This window comes from Podarcis cretensis, assembly GCF_951804945.1.
Source record: "Podarcis cretensis genome assembly, chromosome: 10".
Classification (NCBI taxonomy): Eukaryota; Metazoa; Chordata; class Lepidosauria; order Squamata; family Lacertidae; genus Podarcis; species Podarcis cretensis.
In genome coordinates this window covers 38,751,741-38,778,512 of record NC_137179.1, presented here as the reverse complement: position 1 = coordinate 38,778,512, position 26,772 = coordinate 38,751,741, and the positions used below count along the sequence as shown (strand labels likewise).

Here is a 26,772-nt window from a genome sequence, read left to right as displayed (position 1 = left end):
TAGCTGGCTCAGAAGAAAATATTGAATAATGTAGTAGTAATGCTTATGAAACTGAATGAGATGTGTGAGAAATCTGACACTTATCTACATGCTGCAGGGATGTTTACCATTGGAAACAACATATTGTTATGAGTTTGTTGGTGCCAGAGTTTGTTGGTGCAAGACACCAAAAATTCCTGGATTTATTAAGTTTTGGGGTTTAACCAATTAAGATGAGCCACCAGACGCTGAATTTAGCAGTGTCAAAATACAGGCTGAACCAGTTTTTCCGTTTTCAGGAAATTGTTTGAGATATGGGACATCAGCAAAGCAGAGACTCTGTGTCAGTCAGAAAATTGGAGAAGTCCCTTCCTGAGCTCTAAGATCGTTAGTCAGAAGGCAATGACAGAGTTTTAGTTAGGAGAAAGTTTTTATGATTTCATTTGGCTGTGGCATGATTGAGAGAACAGGGTGTCACTCTGTTAAATGTGTCAAGCTGGAGAAGGGACATCAGGACACAGTGTGGCTAAGTTTGGATCCAAGGTAGCAGCAGTGTGAGAAACAAGACCCTTTTGGAGTGTAATGCTAAAAAAGCCCCTCCACTGTGGGCTCAGGTTGTATATAAACCATATATCATAAAGACACCACAGTCTCTACTGTGTCTCAGTTCCTGAGGAAACACAAACCCTGTATAAATACCTGGAACCCTGGGATCTCACACTGCCCAGAGATGGGTGGCATGTAACACTGGTGTCAGAAGTGGGATTTGTGTTTCCTGGAGAAAAGGCCTGAGAGCAAGGTGTGCCTAAGCCAAAATGAAGGGAAGGATAGCAGCACTCCTTGAGCAGCTTGAGAGAAGGGAGCAGTGACAAAGCCTCCTGTTCGACAAGATACACCAGCAGCAAGGCCAGTGGCCTGATAGAACATGCCAGCTGCTGACAAAGTGGATGAGAATCCTCTATGAAGATGCCTGATGAGGACATCAAAAGTGACCCAGTAGACTAGGTGTGAGGCAGCCAGATGGAAGGGGTGGCTGAGGAGATGGATGGATGATAGCTGGAAATGAAGAGCTGCTGCTAATTGATTTCTCTACTCCCTGGGAGCCTGCTGTGGAAAGCGGTCAGGAGGAAGAAACAACATTCTGCTGTGCTTCATTTCCTAAGGAAACATGAACCTTGGGTAAGTGCTTGGACCCCTGGAATCTCACACCACTCAGAGACCGGGGTGGCATGTAACAATATTTAAGGCAGTAAACAAGCATGAGTCTATAAGGATGGCACCATTGAAAAATATTGTGCCTCTTCGCCTAGTTGAGATAACCAAGCAAGTGAGCTTAGTATAGCCTGATATTATTTAAAATTCAGAATTAAAACAGAATTGCAATCTTTAGGGTCAAAGGCCAGGGTGAAGAGGTGTACCTTCAGCATTCTCACAAAGCCATACAGTGAAGAAGTCAGATGCACTTCTGTGTGGCAGGTGGGGGTGGAAAGCCACAACTTAGGGGCTGCCTCAGAAAACGCCCTCTCTTGGGTCACTCCACCCCTGAGCTTCTGAGCATAATATCAAGGAGTTGGTAAACCTTCCCTTCTGCCCATGCCACAGTCAAAATGAAAATTCACCTCCCCTGCCCTTAAACAATGGGAGCTTTCTTTCCAGGGTTAATAGTTTTAATTTCTGTTTGAGCTACAGCATTTGAGGAAATCCCTGGGTAGGTACTGATGCCCAGCTGACCCATGTAATCAACACTGTGTTGCACATTAGTTCTGTCTGTATCATCCATCATACCAGAATGTTCAAATGACGCACACAGCACATTGGAACAATGACTGGTGGAATCAGTTACGTTCCACACACAATTTACAAAAGTGTTGGCAATTTGTTATCCTGAACCACATTATTTTTGCTTAATGAAGTACAAAGTTCTGCCACATCAGAACTTGGGGAAAGGATGATGCAAATACTGCTTTAATTCTATTGAAGTCAATGGAACTAAAGGAAGTAGAAATTGAATGCAGTTTGTTTCACAGAGATGTTGCTGCCTTTAAAACTCTCAGCGTTTACTTTAATAGGGATACACTGGTTTAAAACAAAGCACCACCAATTAAATGTGCTAACTCTTATTAATTGCTTGTTAATTAAACTGTTGGCATGTTATGAGTGCAAACATCTATCTCCTTCACAAGAGCACTTCAAGGTAGCTAGATTGTTTTACTTTTATTTTTCTTATTACATTTTCCAGAACACTAAGAACACCTTGGCTTTCCAAGGTGATCTAATGATAGTATTTATGGAGTTCGCTTTTTTTTTTAAAGTATTGAAAGCATTTCACATACATTAGTACAATTCAACCCCTCAAAGTTGTAAGCTAGGTCAACATTATTATCTCTTTAGAAAAGATGGCGCTTCAGGCTGAGAGACGGCACCGCAGCTAGGCCACTGGTTAGAGTGACCATCTAGCCTACCGTGCAAAGGCCAGACCTCTATTTGAAGGACTGCCCAGTCCAAATCTAGTTTTAAAGATAAATAACTATTAGTAGGAAAAGCAGCCAGGCCCTTGAACTTGCCCATCAACAGCACCTGAACAGCAGACTGAGCAAGTAGAAAGGTCAACCAGTCCAAGTCTTCCCCACCATGGTGAGATGTACTGCCATTTTTATCAAAGCACTATTTCTAAATCTGCATATTCAAATATTATGCAGATCACCACCCTCTTTTGTCTTCTGTTTTGGTGACATTAGTGAATTTATAGCAGAAGCATGACTTGAATCAGAGACTTCCTGCTTTATTTCTCAGTCTGTTTCTTAAAATCCAACTGGACAATCCCTCCTTGCTTCTGTTTGCAGCCAGTTGAGCACCTGACATTACAGTGGTACCTCTGGTTATGAACTTAATTCGTTCCGGAGGTCCGTTCTTAACCTGACACCATTCTTAATCAGAGGTACCACTTTAGCTAATGGGGTCTCCTGCTGCCATCACACCACCAGTGTGAGATTTCTGTTCTCATCCTGAGGTAAAGTTCTTAACCTGAGGTACTACTTCCAGGTTAGCAGAGTCTGTAACCAGAAGTGTTTGTAACCAGAAGTGTTTGTAACCCGAGGTAGCACTGTACTGCTCTTTTCCAAGGCAATGGAGGAAGAGGGGGGGAGAGGTATGAGAGGGAACCCTTGGCACTCCCACAATAGACACATGGAACATCTTTTCCAGCTGTGGGTTGTAGTACCCCCAGTTCAGATCTCTGAAAGGAAAAAGACACTCTGTGCATCTTGTAGGAAATGGCAATCAAATATAACTAACAAGCTTATGGCTAGTTAATGCAAAAAGGGATTAAGACCACAGAACTGTATTCCTAGACTCAGTTGGGCCATGTTCTGCCACCTCCAGTGAGGAAGAAAGCAAAGCTTCCTTTGTTCACTTTCCTCTACTATGTGAAGCTGACCAGGCAACATGTCTCGGCTTGATCGCTTCAAACCCAGACCACATGCTCAGAAATGTTTTTCTGTATTTTGTAACCCAATAATTTTCTACCTGTGTCCCTCTTGCTGCTGCATGGAATAACACATGAATCTGACCTTTGGAATTTGTATGTAAAGTATTTATACTTACTAATGGTCTGTTCATTGCAAAAGGGGTAGAATTGGGGAGAGTGCCTTATTCAGGCTAAATGGGATATTAAAAGGGTCAAACATCCTATATTCATAACGCTTCACTGTCGCTACGCATTTTATGACTTTTAAACTCTCCTGGGGTTCTCTTACTGAAGAGTGCCCCATGCTTTGGATCTAGGGATCCAGCCAATTCTTTTACCGATTACCACACATAGATGATCTATAGATTTCATCCATCACATTTGTGGTAGGACAGGAGACAGAGAGACAGGCAGAGAGAGAGAGAGAGAGAAAGAGAGGGAGGGAGGGAGGGAGGGAGGGAGGAATTGGCTATCCTTGTACTAAGGAATGCTTGGGTCATGTTCATGTACTCTCTGCCAATTCGTGCCAACTCCTTCATGGTGCTTAAAGTTTATTTTTAGCTGTTCTATTGGCTCCACCTAAGAGATGAACCTGTTTCAGTATTAAAAACACACAAAAACAGCCTCTAGCTAGATTTGGTTTCTGTTCCCACGTTGACTTCTGATGCTCAGTTCAGGATGAACCAACAAAATGTTGCATCGAAGAGAAAACAAAATGTATTTTTAGAAACAGGTGCCAGTGCTTCTTGAAGAAGAAGAAGAAGAGTTTGGATTTGATATCCCGCTTTATCACTACCCGAAGGAGTCTCAAAGCGGCTAACATTCTCCTTTCCCTTCCTCCCCCACAACAAACACTCTGTGAGGTGAGTGGGGCTGAGAGACTTCAGAGAAGTGTGACTGGCCCAAGGTCACCCAGCAGCTGCATGTGGAGGAGCGGGGAATCGAACCTGGTTCCCCAGATTACGAGTCAACCGCTCTTAACCACTACACCACACTGGCTCTCTGATCTTGATAAAAGATATGAGTTCCTGAAACCCTATGACCATATATGTATGTCTGTATGTATGAAGTAGAATTGTGATCAAGAGCTAAAAAAAAAAAAAAAAAGAAACATGAAGCAAAGGGGAGCCATCCAGATTGGGAGCAGTAAAGTCCAGAAAGAAGTCATAGTAATCACTTAGAAATAAACTGGGACACCCACCAAATTTGATAGTTCTAAAAGGAAGAAATTGAATGATATAATCCACAAATTAAGGCATTAAGGCTATGAAAAGAGACAGAAGAAGGTGTAACCATTGCAGACGAAACCCAAACATCTAATTTATTTCTCTATTCTTTCTTGCTGGAGAGGAAAGGGTCTGGAAGGGGACTTCCCCTTTGTAGTCAGCTCTCCTCGGGAGTTGCTCTACAGTCTGACCTTTCTAGGAGATAAGAAGCCACAAACTATATGTGGGATATATAGTCTGTTGAAAATAATACCTAAAGTGAGAATGTGAAAGAGTTGCTGGTTATTGTTGTTGTTCACATTCTCAGATGGTATGGGAAGATGTCGTTGTGTGTGTGTGTGCCTGCCATAAATTTTTGAGAAGTCATTTTGTCCATTATTCTTGAATCTAGACTTTGAAGAGAATCTGTGTTCTCCTCAGGAGACTCTGGACCCCAGTGCTTCATTTTTCTGCAGAAAAAAAATAGTTACAGTGGTACCTCGGGTTAAGAACTTAATTCGTTCTGGAGGTCTGTTCATAACCTGAAACTGTTCTTAACCTGAGGTACCACTTTAGCTAATGGGGCCTCCCGCTGCCGTTGCGCCTCCGCCACATGATTTCTGTTCTCATCCTGAAGCGAAGTTCTTAACCTGAGGTACTATTTCTGGGTTAACGGAGTCTGTAACCTGAAGCGTATGTAACCTGAAGCGTGTGTAACCCAAAGTACCATTGTACTTAAGTTCATTAATAGCAATGATTGTATACCAATTGCAAATGCAATATTAGGCAAGCTTGGAGTTTGCAAACTAAATTTTTTTTGTGCTTATTAATTTTTCTATATTTTTCCCTGGAAAATGCCTCCACAAATATATCCACCTTTAGACTCTTGTTACAAGTGCAGAGGTCAGGACAGAGTCCAGAGAGTGGGTGTGATGTTGGGCACAGAGCCAGCAGCAAGGTCCTGCTTCCTTTTACTCATGGTGCCTCTTCATGCAAATAAGATGCAAAGGAGCACCTAGTCCCCAATTTCCAGATGGAACCAGTGAACCATGTTTCCTGAAGTCCATGTTCTCCTCGTCCTAAGACTGTAGACCAAAACCTTTGCTCTAGCTCCATTGTTGCTTCTTAAACTATATCTTTTGCATCGGGTAAGAAATAAGTACTTGTCTGTTAGATGACAGGGCGCTGTCATCCTTAGTACCTGAGGGCAGCCAGTTAGCTTAGAGGGCACTGGGTACACAAAACTCTGCTCTCCAGCAGCTTGTTTCTGCTTCCTGCTCCTGTAACATCTGTCACCTGAGGCCGTTTTCAGAGACAATTGTTCTCAGAGTCAACCCCATGTACTACATATTACAATAGCCAAGCTGAAAAGCCATCAAAACATATCAAGCAGAGATGACATACACACACACACAATTTCCAGAAAGGTGAACAGCTTTTATATTACCTTTGGTTGATGTAAATTAGGTGTGGGGCACAGAATCTGGTTGACAGGCTGGATCTTGAGCTTCCTCACCCTCTATGAACCACTTTGGGAAGGGGGCCAGGCTTTCAATGATGGCCTCCATGATGGCAGGCAGCTCAACTTCAAAGGAGAGATTTGGGGACACACTCTAAGGACGCATACAGACATGGAGCTTATTGCATTAGTATTTTTGGATGTAATGGTAGCATTTCTGCCCCAGTTTCTGCTTTTCCTTTTACCTTTCAGTACCTGTTGGAACGGTAGCTTTTTGATTGATAGTCCGCCATGTCATACTCAATTTCACTCACAGCAGTGGGTGTGGTGTGACACAGCAGCAAATGTCCTCAAACAATGTCACCACCCTTCACCCTTTCTGTGCAATCACACTTCTGTTTCCCCATGATTCATCACAAAGTATGCCAAAATGCCATCCAAAACTTCCATTTCAGGAGTGGTGAGACAGATCCATGAAAACCATGGGAAACGTACAGTGCAAAACTCCCACGATATTCCAGGTTTCAGGGGCTGCAAACAGATTTTGTTCTGGAAACAATAAGCTTCTGCTAAATTCTGCTAGATTTCCAGAGGTGGGTTTTCTGTCCTGCGCAAGATCACATAAAATGGGGGAATTAACAGGGAAGGAAATGTTGATAAGTTCCCGCTGTCCTCCAAAGGCTTCAGGGATAGCCGCCTGAAGCCTTTGGAGCATAGCGCGAGGTCCCACTGTGCTCCAGAGGCTTCGGGTTCCTTTTGCTGAAGCCGGGAGAGCAAGACTCTCCTGGCTTCAGCAGAGAGGGAGAGTTGCGCAGCGCCCCTTCAGCCAAGCGGGAGGAGAAATGGAAGGAGCTCCGTTTCTCCTGCCGCTTCGCTGAAGGGGCCCTGAGCAGAGAGGGAGAGATTTTTTTTTCTTGTTCTCCCCCTCTAAAACAAGGTGCGTCCCATGGTCGGGTGCGTCCTATAGAGCGAAAAATACTGTACATCAAGAAATAGCTCTGTGAAAAGCTGAAATTTTCAATTGCTTATGTGAAAGCAAAGAATATGAATATCTCATATTTGTGTGGCTGATAATATTCATGTGTGCTCAAAACAGTCACTGTAAAACCTAGTACAGTGGTACCTTGGTTTACAACCATAATCCGTTCCAGAGGTCCATTTGTAAACCGAAACAGGTTGTAACCTAAGGCGCACTTTCACCAATGGGGCCTCAAAAAACAAATTGTTCGTAATCCCCCAAAAATGGGTTGTAATCCAAAAAAAGTTTGCAAACCAGGACACGTACTTCCAGGTTTGACATGTTTGTAATCCAAAACGTATGCAAACCAGACTGTTTGCAAACCAAGGTACCACTGTACCATGATTAACCAAGTGTCCAGGTGGACACCACTGTAATAGGACAGAGATGTTATACTTACATGGACTTTGTATGGCTTTACCCTGGGGCAAAGCTATGCCTATAAGGCAGAATTTCACCCTTATTTACAGAGAACTTAAAAGAAAAGTAATCATGTAGCAGAAACTCAGTTAAAGAATGCTGTGAAAGTTAAAAGAGACCTATCAAACCTGTTCTGGTCCTTGTAAAATATTTAAAGATTGAGTCAATGATGAAAGATTTTGCGGAGCCTTAAGTATTTCATCCAATCACCCATTGCTTTTCAGCAAAAAAACGGTTTTCAAAGCCTAACAAATGGTTATATTTTCCTCCCCTATTTGCACATCGTATCTTAACTACTTTGCTTGGGTTTACCTGTAGTTTATATCTGAACAGGCAAGCCTTGTTTTCTATGTAGTCCCCAATCATCTCATTTTGATAGTTTAAAGGGTTTTTGGGGTTCATAATATACCACATAAAGGAGAATATACTTTTCCTATCACCATCGTATTAGGATCTAGTTCTGCTTCGCCTATGTAAATTCTAGAAAAATTCAATATTAATTTCAAAAATTGTAATAAGGTGAAGCTAAACTCCCAATGATTTAAATTGTTCTAGATTTTCCCGTTGATGTAAGGAAATTTGTATATTGACCCAGAAAGGCAAGTCTTGTAAGACTTGAAAAGGCTTTAAAACAGTCCTTCCTACATGTGATCACTGCTACCCACCTGCTCACTTACAGGAGAAGCACTACATGAAGCAGTCACTCTGCTTCTCCTTTAAATGAAGGCAAATAGGGGCAGCTGCTTCAAACAGTGCTTTTGAATAAGGCTTTAAAAGAGCCCCCACCCTCCTATTTTGGCCTGACATGGGAGCGTGGTGGCTGTCTTAAAGCCATTGCAAGTCCTCCCACACTTCCCTTTTAAGCTTGTTGTCATGTGACTCACAGGTGGGTGGCCCCACCAAAGTACCACATGTGGCTTGCGGAACCCAAAAGGTTTTCCGAATCCATCTTACATTCTTAATTCAAGTGTGCTTTGGCTCAAATCTTGAAGCAGGGAATCCCAGTATCAACATCCAAATTTCATCTCTTCACATTTTAACAGGAAATGTTGGAGTCTATAGATTTTGCTAATATGATGTTTCAAGCATCTTGCCAGGTATCATTTTAAGTAAGTCACTCATCATTATTCACAGTGTTCCAAATATCCTCAGGTATTCCGAGAAGCCAGAAGACGTTCCAGGAAATTCACAGGGCTCATTTGCCTATGTACTACCAGAAGCAACTGAGAGACAAACCTGTTACTGAAAACAGAACATGCAAATTTTAATATAATCTGTTTTCAGTAACAGATTTGTCTCTCACAGTTGCTACATTATACTAAATTTTAGTATAATGAAGTAGCAAGTTTTGTATACATGAAAACTATATCACGAGAGAAAAGTTTTTTTTTCCTATTTGTTGTTGTTATTGATTTTGTTCAACAACTAATATGTTTTCAGTCATATCTCAGAATTTATTAATTTTTTAAAAAGCTGAATAAAACCATCTGCTTTTCTTCTGGTCATTGGATGTGTGGGGATAATGAATTTTTGCAAAGGAGATATTTGCTTTCAACATTTTCCAGTTATCCACTGTCAGACATTGCATAATGGAAACCTGGTGGAGTGGAGAGAACTGTTAGGACATGGTCATTTCTGGATATAAACTCTATAGGAAGGCTACAAAAGGAAGTATTGGAGGTGGTGTCAACAGGGCATTCAGTTGGCCTCTGTGAATAGGATGCTGGACTAGATGGGCCTTGGCCTGGTTCAGCAAAGTTCTTCTTAGGATCTTACGCTCTTGATTTTTGTCAGAAATAAGATGCACAACTGCATCTTCAACCAAGATAATGGCCATGATTTTTGGTATATTTAACTTTAGGATGGTGAAAGTCGCAGCATTTCCAGAGCAGAAAACATCTCATTATTCTAGTCAGACAGAATATTGCTACTGCCCTAAAAACCACTTCTGAGACTTGCTCAGTGTGAGCAAGCAGATGCTCAAGAACATCACACTGACCTTATTTTTCATTCTTAATTAAAGCCTGACTTGAGCAGTCAATTGCAGTGTCACATACTTGATTCAAGATCAGTCCAAGACGGCAGGTTTTAATGTTGCTATAATCACGCAGGGATATGACTCCAAGACGAACATCCAATTCCAATTAATCTTGCATAAGGAAGCGCAGGCTGAAATGATTTAGGAGAAAAGGGAAATATGGACACTTGGCTAGCTTTTAAAGGAGTTTAGACAAATCCAAGGGAAGATGAAGTTGTCAATTATTATTTTTAGACACTATGACTGTATACTACCCTCCAGTATTGACTTCTATATGCCAGTTGCTGGGAACAGGGGCTGCACATCATATTTTGAAGGTGTCCTCCCACCAAAGCCTCCCACCCAGCGTTGTGTCGTGACCTCTGGGTTCCGACAAGATCTTACCAGAAGCTGCTACTGTTGCTGTTTCTCTTTGCTTCTGCAGTGCCTTCATGGTTGGCACCCGCCCCTCCCACTAGAGAAGAGAGGAGAGGAGCTGCATAAGTGGTTTCTGGTGAGATCTCATACGGCTCTCAAGAGATCACAGCAGAAGCCACCACTACTACTTCTTGCTTCTCTGACACCACTGCAGGTGCCCCTACCCCAGCCTCCCATGACTGGAGACATGGGAAGCATGTGAGAGCCCCATGAGATCTCACCAAAACCCCCAAACTGCCACTGCAGCTGTTTCTCCTTCCTTCTTCAGTGGCAGGTGGCAGGCATGAGAAGCCAAGGAGGCACAGTGGCAGCAGTGGCTTCTGGCAAGATCTTTACAAAATCCTGCAGGACCTCAGTGGAAGCCGCCACCACTTCTCCCCACTTCTCTGGCAGTGGCAGGGTTGCGGATGGGTGAGGAGCCACCCCTGAGAATCCACTGCCCGAGGCAGGTGCCTCAGTCTACCTCATGGACAAGACAGCACTGACGGGGAATCACAAGTGAAGAGAGCAATGTTGCACTCAAGTTCTACTTGCAGAATTCCCACAGACATCTGATTGAAAGCTGTGAGAACATGATTATGAACTATATGGGCCTTTGGATCAATTTTCTCATTAATTTATGGAGAGTGTAGGGTGGTGGGGGAAGTGAGATAAATTTTCAGTACATCAGTAATTTAGATGTTAGGGCCCTTCACCAGTCCGTTTTCACATCAAACTTTATTTATTTATAATCATTTATTATTTTTTCCATACTGTATTTCCAGTTCTCCGGGAAAAAACCTTAAGTGTTTCAGCTTCTTATTAACATCTATTTGTTTGGGTTTTCTATTTTTATTTTAAAATATATTATGTATTTACTTTTTTTTTTAAAAAAAGATACTATATATGCAATTGTTTTAACTGCTTTATATATGTAACTGTTTTCTATGTGTTATTATACTGCAAATTGCTTCAGGATGTCTCTGGGGAAGTGATTAATAAATGGAAAAAAATATTTATTTTTTAAAAACTCCTTTTCAGTGGTAGACTATCTCAATGTACAGCCAAACCTGCAATATAACTCACTTGCTGCTACAAATAAAGTAAGGCATCTCCTTTCTAAATCAAGTACAACTATTAGTTCAGATACTTATTTATTTTGGAATGCAATACTACACACTTTAAGTTATGATGCAACCAAAGATCAGAACTTTCAAGTCCTGTTGATTTCAAAAGAAGATGAATGTAAAGCCTGCCTGGGGAGACCAACTCTATACTCCTGAAGTGGGAAGGGGACACTTATAGCGATCTAGTGGTGGTCTGATACACACCTCCCTTTATACATTCACTGTGCAGAAGTGGGAACGGGGAAAGTGTCACAGAGAGGAAGCCCAACCACAGAATGGAATACGCACACTCCAGCTGTGCCTCTGGTGTCCATCTCAACACCATAGGCCGCCAACAAGCATGAGGACAAAAGGGGCAAGGAAGGAGCCCTCCCCCCCACTCAGAGTAACAGAGACATGGCTTCTGAACATCTTCCCACCCCATCCCATGCACAGCATGCAACCAGTGGCATGGCAACAATAGACTCTCTTCCACTGTGTGTGTTTCCATGTCCATGTCAGCACTGGGAGTTGCCAGAAAGCCCTACACACAATGGTTTGAATCCCCTTTTAACATGGATCCCTGCAGACTAAATAATAATAATAATAATAATAATAATAATAATAATTTATTTGTTCCCCAGCCACTCTGGGCGGCTTCCAACAAAGATTAAAAATACATTAAAATATCACACATTAAAAACTTCCCTGAACAGGGCTGCCTTCAGGTGTCTTCTAAATGTCAGGTAGTTGTTTATCTCTTTGACATCTGGTGGGAGGGCATTCCACAGGGCGGGTGCCACTACCAAGAAGGCCCTCTGCCTGGTTCCCTGTAGCTTTGCTTCTTGCAGTGAGGGAACCGCCAGAAGGCCCTTGGAGCTGGACCTCAGCGTCTGGGAAGAACGATGGGGATGGAGACGCTCTTTCAGATACACTGGGCCGAGGCCATTTAGGGCTTTAAAGGTCAACACCATCACTTTGAATTGTGCTCGGAAACATACTGGGAGCCAGTGTAGGTCTTTCAAGACCAGTGTTATGTGGTGTCGGCAGCTGCCCCCAGTCACCAGTCTAGCTGCCGCATTCTGGATTAGTTTACTGACTAGGACAGAGGAGACATGAATTGATTCTCCACTCCTCTTTTGATTGCCAAGCCAGCTTTAGTCTGGTTGGAGGTAAAAGAGGAGGAGCTCTTTGGATTCAAGATTGACTGTGCAAGCTCCACAGAGAAGCTCTCTGCTCTTTTACCACAGCAACAGACAGAAAGGAGGGACTTTATTGGGAGTGGGCACTCCTGCACATAGCAATAAAAGACATAGCTATATATCACATTTGCATGTGTTCATTGTAGTTCTGTTTATTGAGGTATGTAATTTACAACCTATTGTTATGTGGCCCCTGAGGCAAGGAGATAAGTAACTATACAGCCTTTAGAAGACATCTAAAGGCAGCCCTGTATAGGGAAGTTTTTAATGACTGATGTTTTATTATGTTTTTTTATATGTTGTAAGCTGCCAAGAATAGCTGGAGCAACCCAGTCAGATAGATGGGGTATAAATAATAACTTTTTTTGATTTTATTTATTTATTTATTATTATTAAATAGGATGTCCCAATTTTCTTCAAAGAAATGTTGGAAGGTATGTAACGTCAATCCCAGGTTGGGTTACAGCATAGAGTGTGTGTGTGTGAGAGAGAGAGAGAGAGAGAGAGAGAGTGTGTGTGTGTGTGTGTGTGTGTGTAACATGATAAGGTTACCAGATGTCCCCATTTCCCAGGGACAGTCCCCAGATTTACAAATCAGTCCCCTGACAAAATCCATCTATTTAGTAGAAAGTTGAAAAGTGTCCCCAGATTCATTGAAAAAAAATCTGGTAACCTTATAACATGATCAAATAAGCAATCTGAAAAATCAAACTAAATAATAATAATAATAATAATTTATATCCCCCCCCCTCCCCAGCCGGGCTCAGGGCGGCTAACAACAATCAAATAATACAACATTCTAAAATCATTTCATTATAAAATTAATTCAAATCAAATTGATGGCAACCATAGGGCTAGAGTTCTGTGAAGATTGCCGAAGGAGGGAATCAGGCTGTGCCCTGGCCAAAGGCCTGGTGGAACAGCTCTGTCTTGCAGGCCCTGTGGAAAGATGTCAAATCCCGCAGGGCCCTAGTCTCTTGTGATAGAGCATTCCACCAGATTGGAGCCACAGCCGAAAAAGCCCTGGCTCTAGTTAAGGCCAGCTTAACCTCTCTGTGGCCTGGGACCTTCAAGATGTTTTTGTTTGAAGACCGTAAGTTCCTCTGTGGGACATACCAGGAGAGGCGGTCCCGTAGGTACAAGGGTCCTAGGCTGTATAGGGCTTTAAAGGTTAAAACCAGCACCTTAAACCTGATCCTGTACTCCACCGGGAGCCAGTGCAGCTGGTATAGCACTGGGTGAATGTGATCTCACAGCGAGGACCCCGTAAGGAGTCTCGCCGCAGCATTCTGCACCCGCTGGAGTTTCTGGGTCAGTCTCAAGGCCCCACGTACAGTGAGTTACAATAATCCAGTCTGGAGGTGACCGTTGTGTGGATCACAGTGGCTAGGTCAGGGCGAGAGAGGGAAGGAGCCAACTGCTTAGCTTGGTGGAGATGAAAAAAATGCCGCCTTTGTTATAGCTGCAATCTGCGCCTCCATGGAAAGGGAGGTGTCAAAGATTACACCCAAACTCTTAACGGATGGTGCTGGCACTAACTGCGCCCCCGCAAGAGATGGGAGTTGCCCCCCCAATCCCATATCGTCCCGACCCAGCCAAAGGACCTCTGTCTTCGAAGGATTTAACTTCAATCGGCTCCCACATAACCATCCAGCCACAGCTTCCAAACATCTGATCAGTGTGTCTGGGGCTGAGTCAGGATGGCCATCCATCAACAGATAGAGTTGGGCGTCATCAGCATACTGATGGCAGCCCAGCTCAAAACTCTGGACAAGCTGGGCGAGGGGGCACATAAAGATGTTGAAAAGCATCAGGGAGAGTATCACACCCTGAGGCACTCCACACACCAAGGAGTGGCGCGATGACAATTCCCCCCCAAGCGCCATCCTCTGTCCCCGACCAGAGAGAAACGAGCGCAGCCATTGAAGGACTGTGCCCTGGATCCCCACGTTGGCAAGGCGGTGGTCCAGGAGTTTGTGATCAACCATGTCGAAGGCTGCTGACAGGCCTAGAAGAATCAACCGCCCCGACCCGCCTCAATCCAGCTGCCTGCGGAGATCATCTGTTAGGGCGACCAGAGCCGTCTCAGTCCCATGACCAGTGCGGAAGCCAGACTGGAATGGATCCAGAGCCGATGTTTCATCCAGAAACCCACCAAGCTGTTCAGCAACCGCTCTCTCAGTCACCTTACCCAGGAATGGAAGATTCAAAACCGGGCGGTAATTGGATAGATCTTAGGGATCTAATGATGTTTTCTTTAAGAGCGGGTGCACCACTGCCTCCTTCAGTTCAAACTACTACAACAATGGATCACAGTAGCATGGGGATGACAAAATATCTCCTCCAGTCAAGCTAACTAAATGCCTGCATAAATAAAAAATGTATTTCCCAGACACCTAAAACCCACCAGGGTTAAATTTGAAATACTGTATATAATATAGTTTCACTAATTAAAAACAGTTACTACAATATAAATAGAAATACACCATATCAGATAATACAGTTTTGACAATGTGAGCCACATACCTATTTTCAGTCTGCTTTCCAGGTTTTAGCTGTTGGTGGGCAGTTTCAAGGCCCACCTGCCCTTTCTTCTTATGGTTTTTTATCAGGACTAGAGGACCCTTTGAATAGGGGACTCTCCTCTGCATAGGACGAGAGAGAGCCACTCTAAATTAAGCCTTAATTGAGTTCTGTGAATTAACACACACACAAACACCACAATTGGGCTTGGATGAAGAGTTAAATATTCTCAAAGCAAACTTTCTGTGAACTTTGTGCCTCGTTAAGTTAAAAATTACTCTCAAATGTCCAATTTAATGGAGGAATCCCTTGAGAACATCTGGGTTACAGGTGCTGGCTGAGGGTGTCTATTTGTTCCCCTTTCCAGGTTATGAAGAAAAATGAATGAAAAGATATATGTGTGCAGAGACACTTTAATAAGTTTTGAGGTCAATAGTGAAATGGATTGAAACTGAGCTATGCAACAGATCAAAATGAGGAAGGGGAAAATTAGTATGAGAGAGAGAAAGAGAGAGTGTAACTTCAACAAACAAGAGGGTGTGATAGATATAAGCACTGCTTTAAGGCTAGCTGATTTTCTTAGTGATATTTAAGAAGGAATGCTGTATGACATACTGTGCGTATAACTTTTAGTATGCCAACAGCAGATGTCATAAAATGACCTCCTGTACCTGTGTATTCCTTCTTCCTGAAGTGCTTGAGATGCCTGCAGCTGAATGTGGCATAAAAGAAAGTATGAAAGTGATAGTGAACACTACTCTAATCTTGAATGCATTACCTTCCTTATTGGCCTCTCTCCCTCCTTGGGGGTTCAGTTCTCACCTTTTGCCCAGAGTAGCACAGATTCGTACATTCCCTCCTTCATAAACGCAACACACAACGCAGCCTCTTGTTTCCTGTATTAGCCTCCAGAAAAGGGAGGTGCCCATCCCCAGCAGAAACCCAAATATCAATGACTAGAGTTCATATCGCTCTCCTCTTTCCTTGCCTGATTCACCTGGCAAGGGTTAACTTTGCTCCCAATACTGCTGTTGTTCACTAACCCTCCAACAACCCTGGTCCTTTCCTCCGAGCAAAAAGGCACAATGACAATGGTTTGGATTGGCTTATATCAGGGTGAAGAGATAGATACAGCCAGTGGGACAGCTCCTGGACTTCTTCTCCCCCTCCCCTGCCACGGGCTACCTTGGCAGGTGGGCAGGGGTACCCACTTGCCATTCATCTGGTGTCACCATGGACTCAGCTGATAGAACTTCATTCCTTTGCAACCGTGGCTTGCACAAAAAAGAAGGTTTTTTTGTTTTGCAGCCCAGCATGACCTCAAGCTGGGGCTGCCAAGAATCCTTCTTCCTTTACAGGCATGGTTCAAACTGTGGCTGCAAAGGAAGATTCTTTGCATCTCTGGCTAGAATTCAAGATGGGTTGCAGAGGAAGAATTTGCAGTGAAATTTTGCTGTCCAAAGTTGCCACTTTTAAAATTAGGCAGCTTTCCCCATCACTGCCTGGTTTTGCGCGCACACACACACAGTTCATTTTATGTGCAACTCACTGTTAATGCTAAAGTTTAGCTAGTGCAAGAAGAGAGCTATGGAATTCAATTTTATTTTAGAGAGTGTGGAAATGCCTTGAGATAGATAACGCAGGTATGACTATGGAGACCATTCTTCCCATCAGCTAGCATTCTTAAGACATTATTTTAACCAGACTAGCATGCCAATTTGGAGCTGGTTGAAAATGTATGTCAATGGAAACACCTTATGGTGTGGTTCCTGTTATGGCTGAGATACATTTAAGGGCTCAAGCAAGGTTTCTTTTTCTTCCTTTTTGATGGTATGACAATAATCTGTTCCACAAGGCTAATCATTTGTCCAGTTAACCAGCTTACATTTCAGAAAAGCAACATAGTCTTTTAATCATATTGAATAATCAAGTCGAACTTTGAGCCCTAATTTGCGCAAACAGAGAGAAGGAAAGTTTGTCAGTGTCATATAAAAAGGCAACACGTCTTTTGTGGATTGAGTAAAATCATTCTCTTTACAGTAAATCCAAGCAGGCAATTTGATTTACGGATACACTGAGAACTGATGAGCTTTATTGGAATTAGTTAGCACATATGTATGATCAGAGCATTTATGCTGGGGATGTAGGAGGCCAATTAGCTACTGTATAGTCAGTAGTTCTAAGTGTACTGGTTCCAAGGAGTGCTTGGACTGCCAATTCCAAGATGTACTATTCCCAAAGTGCTGCAAGGATCTAATTTAGAAAAGTGCTAATTTTGGAATAGTTTGTGCCAGGCTTAGTATATCCAAAGACTAATTTCAGAATGGGACAATATGGAGGAAAGAGGCAAGCAAATGAAAATTGGTGAAGAAATGCAGGAGGCCGCTATGAATATAGCTCTCTTCCAAGCCTTTTCAATTAGCAGGAAACAAAAGAATAGAAACCCCCTCAGCCAATGTGTGTGCCAAAGCCATCTTAATGCAATGCTTCCATAGCTCTCCATCATGGCCCACTCACTAATTAATTGAGTTGGAAGTCAAACCGCATGCCTTCACATCCAAGAGAGGCAGAGAAAGGAGCAGCCGAGGCAGCTGCCTGGGGCCTCCTGCTGACCCGCTTCCATGCAAACAGAGAGGAAGGGCGACTGGGAAAGCAAAATGTGTCAGCTTCGAAAGGACAATACAGAACTGGTTCTGGCTGACTTCATACTACCCAGCAGAGCTAGGAGAATGCTAAGCTATTTTGTGGCACACTGTAATATGGCCTGTCTAATCTGAAGTTTCTGGTTTACTAGTTTAGCAGATTTCAAGTGGGATGCAACAAGGCTATGACTGTTGATTCCAGGCGAGAAGTGACCTGATAAAACAAGAGCTCTTAAACAGGGATGAGTAACTTCAGGGCTAAGGGCTGAGACCTCCAGGTCTCCATGCCCAGCCCTCAGGAGTCACTCTGAGGCACACCCCTCACTTCCCTTGCTTCAGTCTCTCCTTGAATGTTTTTCCTATCTGGATTGTGTCCTTGAACTCTGATAAAGCCTTCTACTGGCCTGGGTAATTGGGTAGAGAGGAATATTATGGACGTGTGCAGAAACTGGACTAATGTACAAAGTAGAATTTACATTCATTGCTTCACCTACTTTTGTCCCTAGCTTGTCTCAGCCACTAGTTCGTGGACCCCAGAGGGTTCCCCAGAAAGAAATGCAGCCTTTGGGATGAAAAATATTGTCCACATCTCCCTCCCCATAAAGTACTGTATTTAGTTCGAATGGAACAAACGTACTAAAATTGTAACATTTTCCCTATCCCACATTGTTGGCAATGATGGCCACTGATAAATATTTCTTGGCACCAGATCTATCTACTTGATTGCTGCAAATTCCAGTAGATGAGCACTTGTGTGAACTTTTAATACTCTCCTTGGGAGACATTACATCTGCAGATTGTCTTTTTGATTAACATCAGCATTCAGTAGTTGATTCCAACAATAGGGTGGAGGTTAAGTGTGTAATTGCCATACCTCAGTCTTCAGCATTTCATTTGGAAGAGGAGAATCCACACAGTGCCATCATCATTTTGTAACCCATGTTTTCCAAGTTATTCATCCATTTTTATTACTATTGTGAAAATCATCAACTATTTGTGGAGCTTGTTTGAAGCTAGAACCAAAGTGTGATTTTCAGGGATGTGGGTGGTCCTTTAAGCTACTCTCCTTTCTTTTTTAGGAGTGTGAGGTTTCAGTGTTTGCTGTAGCATTAGTGGAGGATGAACCATATCACTAGAATGTCTCACCTCCTTACTTGAGGACTCTGCTGCTATTTTGTTTCTGGTGACACCACCAGTGCCATGCATACGATCTTCTCTACCTTATTCACATTTGAGTAATTCTTACTGTTCTTCTCACTGTTTTAAAAAGCAGTGCTTTCTTTCTGGGGGGACACAGGGGTATGCATACCCCTAAATGTTTTGTACTTTGTACTTTTGTCCATTTACTGTATTTATTTCCCCCGATTTGAACCATAAAATGGTGATTTTCTTGAGTCAAAATGAGACTACCTCTAAACATATTTTTAGAAAAAAAAGCACTGTTAATAAGTATCTTTCACTGGAAAGAGCAGCAGATTTTTGAAGACATTAAGGTTTATATTGGTGCAGTATTTATTTGCGTAAAGATGTTGGAGGAACATGACCAAAGGCTACAAACAGCTCTGGAATGACCAGAGCAGCAGGTCTATCACTGAATAATCAGAAATGCAAATGTAGAATGCAGGAAATTACATATTTAGGGGGAAAGCTGACTGAAAAGATGTACTGATAGACGCTGTCAGAATTCCATCTATCTCAAATATGTTCCCTCCAAAAGATAAGCAGTTTTCATCTTTGTTTTACGTATGTTTATGGTTTGAATGTAAGTTGACCAAAGCACTTTTAATAGTAACGTTGGTTGGGAAATTCATGTCAGACTTGGCTAACACCGTCCAAGCTACTTTAAAAAGAAAAACAATGCTGGACATAAGCTTCATATTTATTGGACAAGCTGTTTGAAAAGCTGAAGCAAGTAACCAAACTTTTCAGGTACCGGTATACAATACTGTATGTGCCTCAAAAGAGGAACTGTAGCATTATCTCCAGGGATCTTTGGAGACCAGAAGTACTGTATAACCTTCTAGATGTCTCACAGAAGCAGAACACCAAGATGCACAAATAGCAGGAAACTTTTAGCTTAGTATTATTAATGGGAGTCTTCATCAGTGAGGCTGTTGAATTTATTTAGAAGCCAAAGATTGTGATACAAGGATTGCATCTGCTGTGGCCAAATGATAAAATGGGCAGGCCTAATGGTACATTCTAGAGCCAGAGGGCATATTTCAAAAACAATGAGAGAAATAGGAGGAATATGTGAATAGGAAACACCTTTGGGCTGTTGAAAAAGGAGCAGAATAAGGGCCAAATTAAACACGATGTTAAATCTGTGATCAAATTTAATGTGGGGGTTTTTTTGTTTGTTTTAAAGCAGTCTTTGCCAACCAACTGCCTTCGAGATGTTTTGGACTGTGTTTGGACTCATGAGACTTGTAGTCCAAAACATCTGGAAAACCCCAGGTTGGCAGGTGGATTCATATCATGGTACATGACGGAAGGGTGTAACTATTCCCCTTTGTTCTGTAGTCCCAAAGAAAATTGCTCCTCCAGGAGGAAAAGTGCTGTATTTATTTTTAAATCACAGGAAAATGTAACCTTTCCCAAACAGTCTGCAGATTTCCTTGCCCTGTTTTCAACTGAGAATACGTATCAGGACCAATTGGCAAGTGGAGTATGGATGGCTTCAACAGAGGATTAGACAAATTAATGGAGGGTGAGGCTATCAGCAGCTACTCACCCTGGTAGCTTTGTTCCACCTCCACTGCTGTTGCTGGAAACCACAGAAGGGGAAGAGTGCTCTTGTGCACAGATATGGCTTGCAGACTTCCCATAGGCATCTGGTTAGCAACTCTTGAGGACAGGATAACAGACTACGCAGACCAGTCGCCTGACTCAGCAGGCTCTTCTTAACGCAAAGCGAAAAAAGAGAACAAAACTGTTGAATTTAGGTGGGTGGTGTGTCGAATGAGCATCCAAGAGAATGAATGATTTAAGGGTATAAGCATAGCATTTATCAAAAGCTGCTAGGTAAATTGTCCCCCACTGCCACCCCCCAAATAAATCATGCTTTCCGGTGCTTTTTATCAGTAGCATGTTACCCATTCCTGTCTTGCCAGCTCTAGTCTTGCTGCTTGTTTGCCATTGACATATTTCATCTTTTTCTGCCTCTTTCAAAGGAGGAAACAATTTCAAGAGTAGTGTGTTACATTCCAAGGTCAAGATAAGTGAGTGATGCAAACAAATGCTGACTTGACATGGGCAGAAACATGTCATAAAGCAGCAGCAGTGGCTGAATGGCAGATTTATATGTACTTGCAGATATTTTAAATGAAATTTATTTAAGACTACACAGGAGAGATGAAGAAAATCATAAAAAGTATTGCATATAAATATATAAATGTCAACAGTGTTACGTGAATTCCTTTGCAACTCAGAAGGAACCGTAGCTGTGAAATCATAAAAAGTTGACTCAGTAGACTGTTGAAACTGAGGTCCAGTTCACATAACCGTTCCAGCCAGCGGCAGCTGCATTGTTCTTACACCATGCAAGCCTAGGCATGTTTATTCTAAAGCAAATCCTGCTGTGTGCAGTGGGTTACTCACACACAGGTGTGCATTGGAGTCCAACATCACTCACCCAATGCTGACCTTTTGCTTCACAGCTATGGATTTAGCCATGTGACTCTCAGCCAACACAACAGGCTGAAACAATTATATCAACTGGCCCTAAAACTCTATGTATTTTGCCATTGGTGTCAAATTTCCAGAAGGGTGGGATTTTCTTTTCCTGCTGTCTTTTCTCAAATGTATACCTGTGAACAAAACTGATGGTTTTTTCACTGACAACCTTGCATAGGAAGATAGAAAGCTGCCTTATCCTGAGGTAGACCATAGGTCCATCCAGTTTAGTATGGTCTACAGTACATGGACTGGAAGGAGCTCTCCAAAGTTATAATCCAGGGGTCTTTCTTAGGCCTTCATGGAGATGCCAGGGATTGTATTGGGAACCTTCTGCACCCAAAACAGATGCTATTCTACAAAGCTACATCACTTCTCATTCTTCATAAATATAGGCTTAACAATATAGTTTTGTTGTGGTAGCCTATATAATAATCAAAAGGAAATATGGAATATAGAAGTGTAACACCCTTTTGTAGATTTGGTATAGCACCAAGGCTTGTTCCCTCTTTTCTTTTTTTTTTTTTACAAGCACATATATTATTCTGAGTGGACAGGTTTAATTGTACAGTGTAAGCATATTTAATATTGTTGAGTGCTTACTTTTCAGTCCAAAATTCTACAAAGCTGAGTGCTTCTCTCATAAAAAAACAACAACCCTAAAGACCATCAATAAATGCCACATTCTTAGTCGACTTTACTCCCATCCAGGAAATGAAAAGATCTTCCTTCCAATTAAATGTCAGTTGTTCCATACTGAATGTCAAGTGGGCAGACTGCGCCTACTTTACATAACAAGATTTTGAAATTAGAAAATAACTCTTTAGTCATGACATTGATTAAGAGATTGAAGAGATGTTTGTCGGCTCAGAAGATCAAAAGAAGTGTTCTTCAAAGTAATGCAGCATTTACTTCTTAACTAGGAAGTGTAATCAGTTAATCATTTTACACAAATGCCATTTCTTTGTGCTCGTAAACTCCTTACTTAGCTATCCTCGCCAAGTTAAGGAAACAAATTACCTCGTCTTCTTGCACAAAAGCTGCCCTTGATTAGTATCGAAAACCATTAATGGAAAGACAGTGAAGGTAAAATTCACTGTGGGAAAAGGCAAAGCATGTGTCGTTCTATGTGTTCGAAATTATATGAACTCCAAGAAACCTGAAATGCTACAATCCTCAGGTGTATAAAACTGAGCAGAAGATGCAGCCACTTCAAAGTGGAAGGTTTCCAAGTGTGCAGCTGGAAGGTCTCCAGAATGGAGTGCTTGACCTTTGCTGACCAAGCACATATCTAAGATAAGGACAGCAAAGTGAGGTAATGGCTCTTTCCAACTGGAATGTCCATCCCTCTTTCAAGAAAGAAAATCTATGGGTGCTGAAGAAAGAAAGGGAGGGCCACACATTTGGCAACCCTTAAAGAAGATTATGTGTGAGGGGCGACTGATCCTGCTTTAAGCACAAGTGGGAAGCCTGTAGCAAATAGGGAAGCTATGTTGCTCCCAAGAGTAGCCACTTTTCCAAGGCCAAGTCTGGTGTCAGGAGTTGGTGTCATTGGGCACCTGCCAAGGCCCATACCACATCACTTACACTACTGATGGGCGGGGTATAAATAATAAATTATTATTACTATTACTGCTAAACCCTTTGAGCAGGGGTGGGGAATCTCTGCCTCACAGGACAAATTGGGCCCACAAGGCTGTTTTGGTCAAGCGATATCCAACTACGACACAGTCAGCTAAAGGCAGGGCTTGGATGAAAGGGGTTTTGCAGGCACTGGAGATCAGCTGATTGGTGGGGTGCATGCAAGCTCCCCTCTTTAGCACTTCCCAAACGCTAACACCCAGCTGACTGCTGAATGCTTGTTGGGGCTTGTTATTTGGAAGACATTTAGCCAATATTATATCAGCTTCATTGGCTGCCTCGCTGCTACTGGGCCCAATTTAAAATGTTGGTTTGAAACCTTCAAAAACCAAAATAGTTATACTGCCATGTTATATGAAGGAACAGGGGAGCAGGTGGAGCTGTGGTCTAAACCATCGAGCTTCTTGGGCTTGCCGATCAGAATGTCAGTGGTTTGAATCCACACAATGGGGTGAGCTCCCATTGCTCTATCTCAGCTTCTGCCAACCTAGCAGTTCAAAAGCACACCAGTGGAAGTAGATAAATAGGTACCACTGCAGCAGGAAAGTAAACTGTGTTTCCATGTGCTCTGGTTTCCATAACGGTGTTCAGTTGCACCAGAAGCGGTTTAGTCTGTGGACAAACACCAGCTCCCTCGGCCTGAAGCGAGATGAACGCTGCAACCCTTTGACTGGACTTAACTGTCCAGGGGTTGTTTACCTTTACCTGTATGAAGGAACACTTGTACCCATATGACATGAGCCAACAGTGTGACGCGGCAGCTAAAAAAGCCAATGCAATTCTGGGCTGCATCAATAGGAGTATAGCATCTAGATCAAGGGAAGTAATAGTGCCATTGTATTCTGCTCTGGTCAGACCTCACATGGAGTACTGTGTCCAGTTCTGGGCACCACAGTTCAAGAAGGACACTGAGAAATTGGAACGTGTCCAGAGGAGGGCAACCAAAATGGTCAAAGGCCTGGAAACGATGCCTTATGAGGAACGGCTAAGGGAGCTGGGCATGTTTAGCCTGGAGAAGAGGAGGTTAAGGGGTGATATGATAGCCATGTTCAAATATATAAAAGGATGTCATATAGAGGAGGGAGAAAGGTTGTTTTCTGCTGCTCCAGAGAAGCGGACACGGAGCAATGGATCCAAACTACAAGAAAGAAGATTCCACCTAAACTTTAGGAAGAACTTCCTGACAGTAAGAGCTGTTCGACAGTGGAATTTGCTGCCAAGGAGTATGGTGGAGTCTCCTTCTTTGGAGGTCTTTAAGCAGAGGCTTGACAACCATATGTCAGGAGTGCTCTGATTGTGTTTCCTGCTTGGCAGGGGGTTGGACTCGATGGCCCTTGTGGCCATCTTCCAACTCTATGATTCTATGATTCTATGATTCATATGAACTGCCACAGAGGCCCAGCTCACACATCAACAAGGTTTAAAAAAAAGGATCCTTTTGTGTGGTGATTCCCTAGCTAAAGGAGGTGTGCTTCACTCCTTTCCTCTCTGCCTTTAAATTTGCCTTTAAAAATTAAAAAATTGCTTTTCATTCAATTAGCTGTTGGATGTTGTATTGCAATTCAGATTGTTGCCATTTCTCTGTTTTAAATCATATTAAATTATTTAATCTGTTTTATTGGGACAGCTTGGCTGAACTCGTGTACGGTTTATATGCTGTGCTTGGCTTAGTTTAGAATTTTACAAGTTTTACATGTTTAATTGGTTCTGATACTGATTGTGAGCAGCCTTGAGAGGGCTTTAGCTCTGAAAGGTGTTAGACTACCACTGAAACAAGCAAGCATTGTTTGGGATATTTTTGGCCTCTATTAATATTCAGAGCTCTTACTTCCATTCACTTTTATACAGTGTTGTTTACATTCAGAATTGCGTCTGCCAGTGAATTCTTGTGTGGGAGTAATTTTGACCAAGTTGCTGTTCTCTCATTTTGCTTGGCTCATCAATAGTAATCTCAAAGAAAATCAGACAACAAAGAAACAACAAGAAATGTCACACCTCAGGTATCACGCCAGGGTGTTAACCATGTTTATTTCTTTTAATTGTTTTCCCTCTGCATGCATGGTAGTGGCAATATTCACATGTGTCTGAATAGGAACAAACAAGGTGGTGCTTTCTGTTGAAATATTTACAAGCTCGGAGGAACTTGCTTTGACACATCGGCAGAAGCTGTTTGACCCTACTCTTCATGTCCTAAACTGCCTGCCCCTTCCTCAAGCTAGAGTGGTGGGGACAAATACAAATGCTGCTAATTAGTTAAGCAAAAACCATGGGAGATCCAGGTTGTGGATCTTGTGAAAATACAAAAGGAATTGGGTTTCCTCACCTTTGTTTGTCACCCCCTGCTTCCAAGCCATTATTTCTCAACCAGTGCATAGCCTCTTGTCCCTAACTTCTTTCAACATGTTGCTACCACCATATTCTAGTTCTGTTATGGTCCATCTCATTGCCTCTGTATACTATTTCTGGGAAACACAACTTGGAAGATTGCTGGGGCACTCATGTCCTGCTTGGAGGCTTCTCATAGGCATCTGGCTGGCCATTGTGAGAACAGCATATTGGACAAGATGGGTCTTTGGTCTGATCCAGCTGGACTCCTCTTATGCCTCTGCATTTTGCAACTCTTCCCCTGCCCCAGTTAGAGTCACTTGTTCTAATGCTAAACATCAAAGAACAGCCTTGAGTTTTGTATGAAATAACAAGCACTGAATTCAACAATGTTGTCATGTGGTAAAACATGGGATGTCTTTTACAGTGTTTCTGGGAACCATAAACTTTTTTTCCTGGCTTATGTGTGTGCACATACACACAATCACACAAATGAATTACAAATTTAAGTTAGGAAACTGTGGGCCACTCTTAAGGGAATACAAACATTGTCCCACCCACCTCCCCAACCCAAGAATGTGGATCTGTTTCTTATCCGATTAACATAAAGTCTCATCCACTGGAGGAAACAAAAGGCTTTGGCTGGAAGTGATCCCGTATTTAGGCGTGGGAATACATAGGGTCTTGATTTCTAATTTTTTTTGGGGGGGGGGAGAAGAAGATGTGTCATCTGTCAAGTTCTTATCCAACTCGGTATTCTTTTCAGAACCCTCAGTCCTCCAAAGTCCTCCAAGCATGTTTTCAGACTAATAATCTGCAATGCATCACTTTTGGATGCATGGTAGGTCAACCGTTACTGTATATTGTTGGGTGCCAGCCCTCTCTAATCCTTGGATCCAGTAAGTGTTAAAAGCTAATCAAGTAAGGCTAGCCTCCTCGTGAGGTGTAAAGAGACCAAAGAAAGGGGCTCTGTGGGAGAAAGGGTTGGTCTCTGCTTGAATCCAAGGCTGTGGCCATGGGAGAAGCAAGACCCTTTTGAGTTGCTGATGTTGTGAACCCCTCCATCAGAGGCTCAAGTTGTATATATGCATAAATAAACCAAATGTCCTAAAGACACCACAGACACTGCTGTCCCTGATTCCAAAGGAAACACAAACCCTGGGTAACCACTTGGAACACCTGAGATCTCGCACCATTCTGAGATTGGGGTGGCATGCAATAATATGTTCATTTTTCCCAGTAGGCTTCCTAGGTGGAACCTGAAACTACTGCACAGCCCCTAGTGGAGCCTCATGTGAATGTTTGCTACGTCTTCCTATGTTCCATCGGGAGACTGCAACGCAGATTCCAGAGGGGTACTTGTGTTAACCTGTTCCAGCAAAACAAACAAAAAACAAAAACCACTTCTTCCCACTTCCACTTTGAGTTCACCCACAAATTATGATATTTCATGCATCTGTTGAACTGGCCTATAGTACATGGAAACTTATGCCCTGATAAAATTGTTAGTCTTTAAGGTACTACAAAACTGTTGGTTGTGTTTTACCAGATTCATAGCACATCCACACTATACATTTAAAGCTTCCCCCAAATAATATCAAAAACTGTAGTTTACTGCCAAAACACTACAATTCCCAGCATCCTTGACAATCTACAGTTCCCAAGATTCTTTGGGAG

The 26,772-nt window shown here is 42.6% G+C and overlaps 1 long non-coding RNA gene across 1 annotated transcript; it reads right to left on the bottom strand.

Moving 5' to 3' along the window:
• Positions 1 to 8,999: 8,999 nt before the first annotated feature.
• On the bottom strand, positions 9,000 to 15,005 carry LOC307225573. The gene is made up of 3 exons (XR_013843073.1): positions 14,816 to 15,005; positions 9,605 to 9,716; positions 9,000 to 9,144 (listed from the first exon to the last, which is right to left on the bottom strand). It is a non-coding gene; the product is annotated as an uncharacterized lncRNA (long non-coding RNA).
• Positions 15,006 to 26,772: the final 11,767 nt, after the last annotated feature.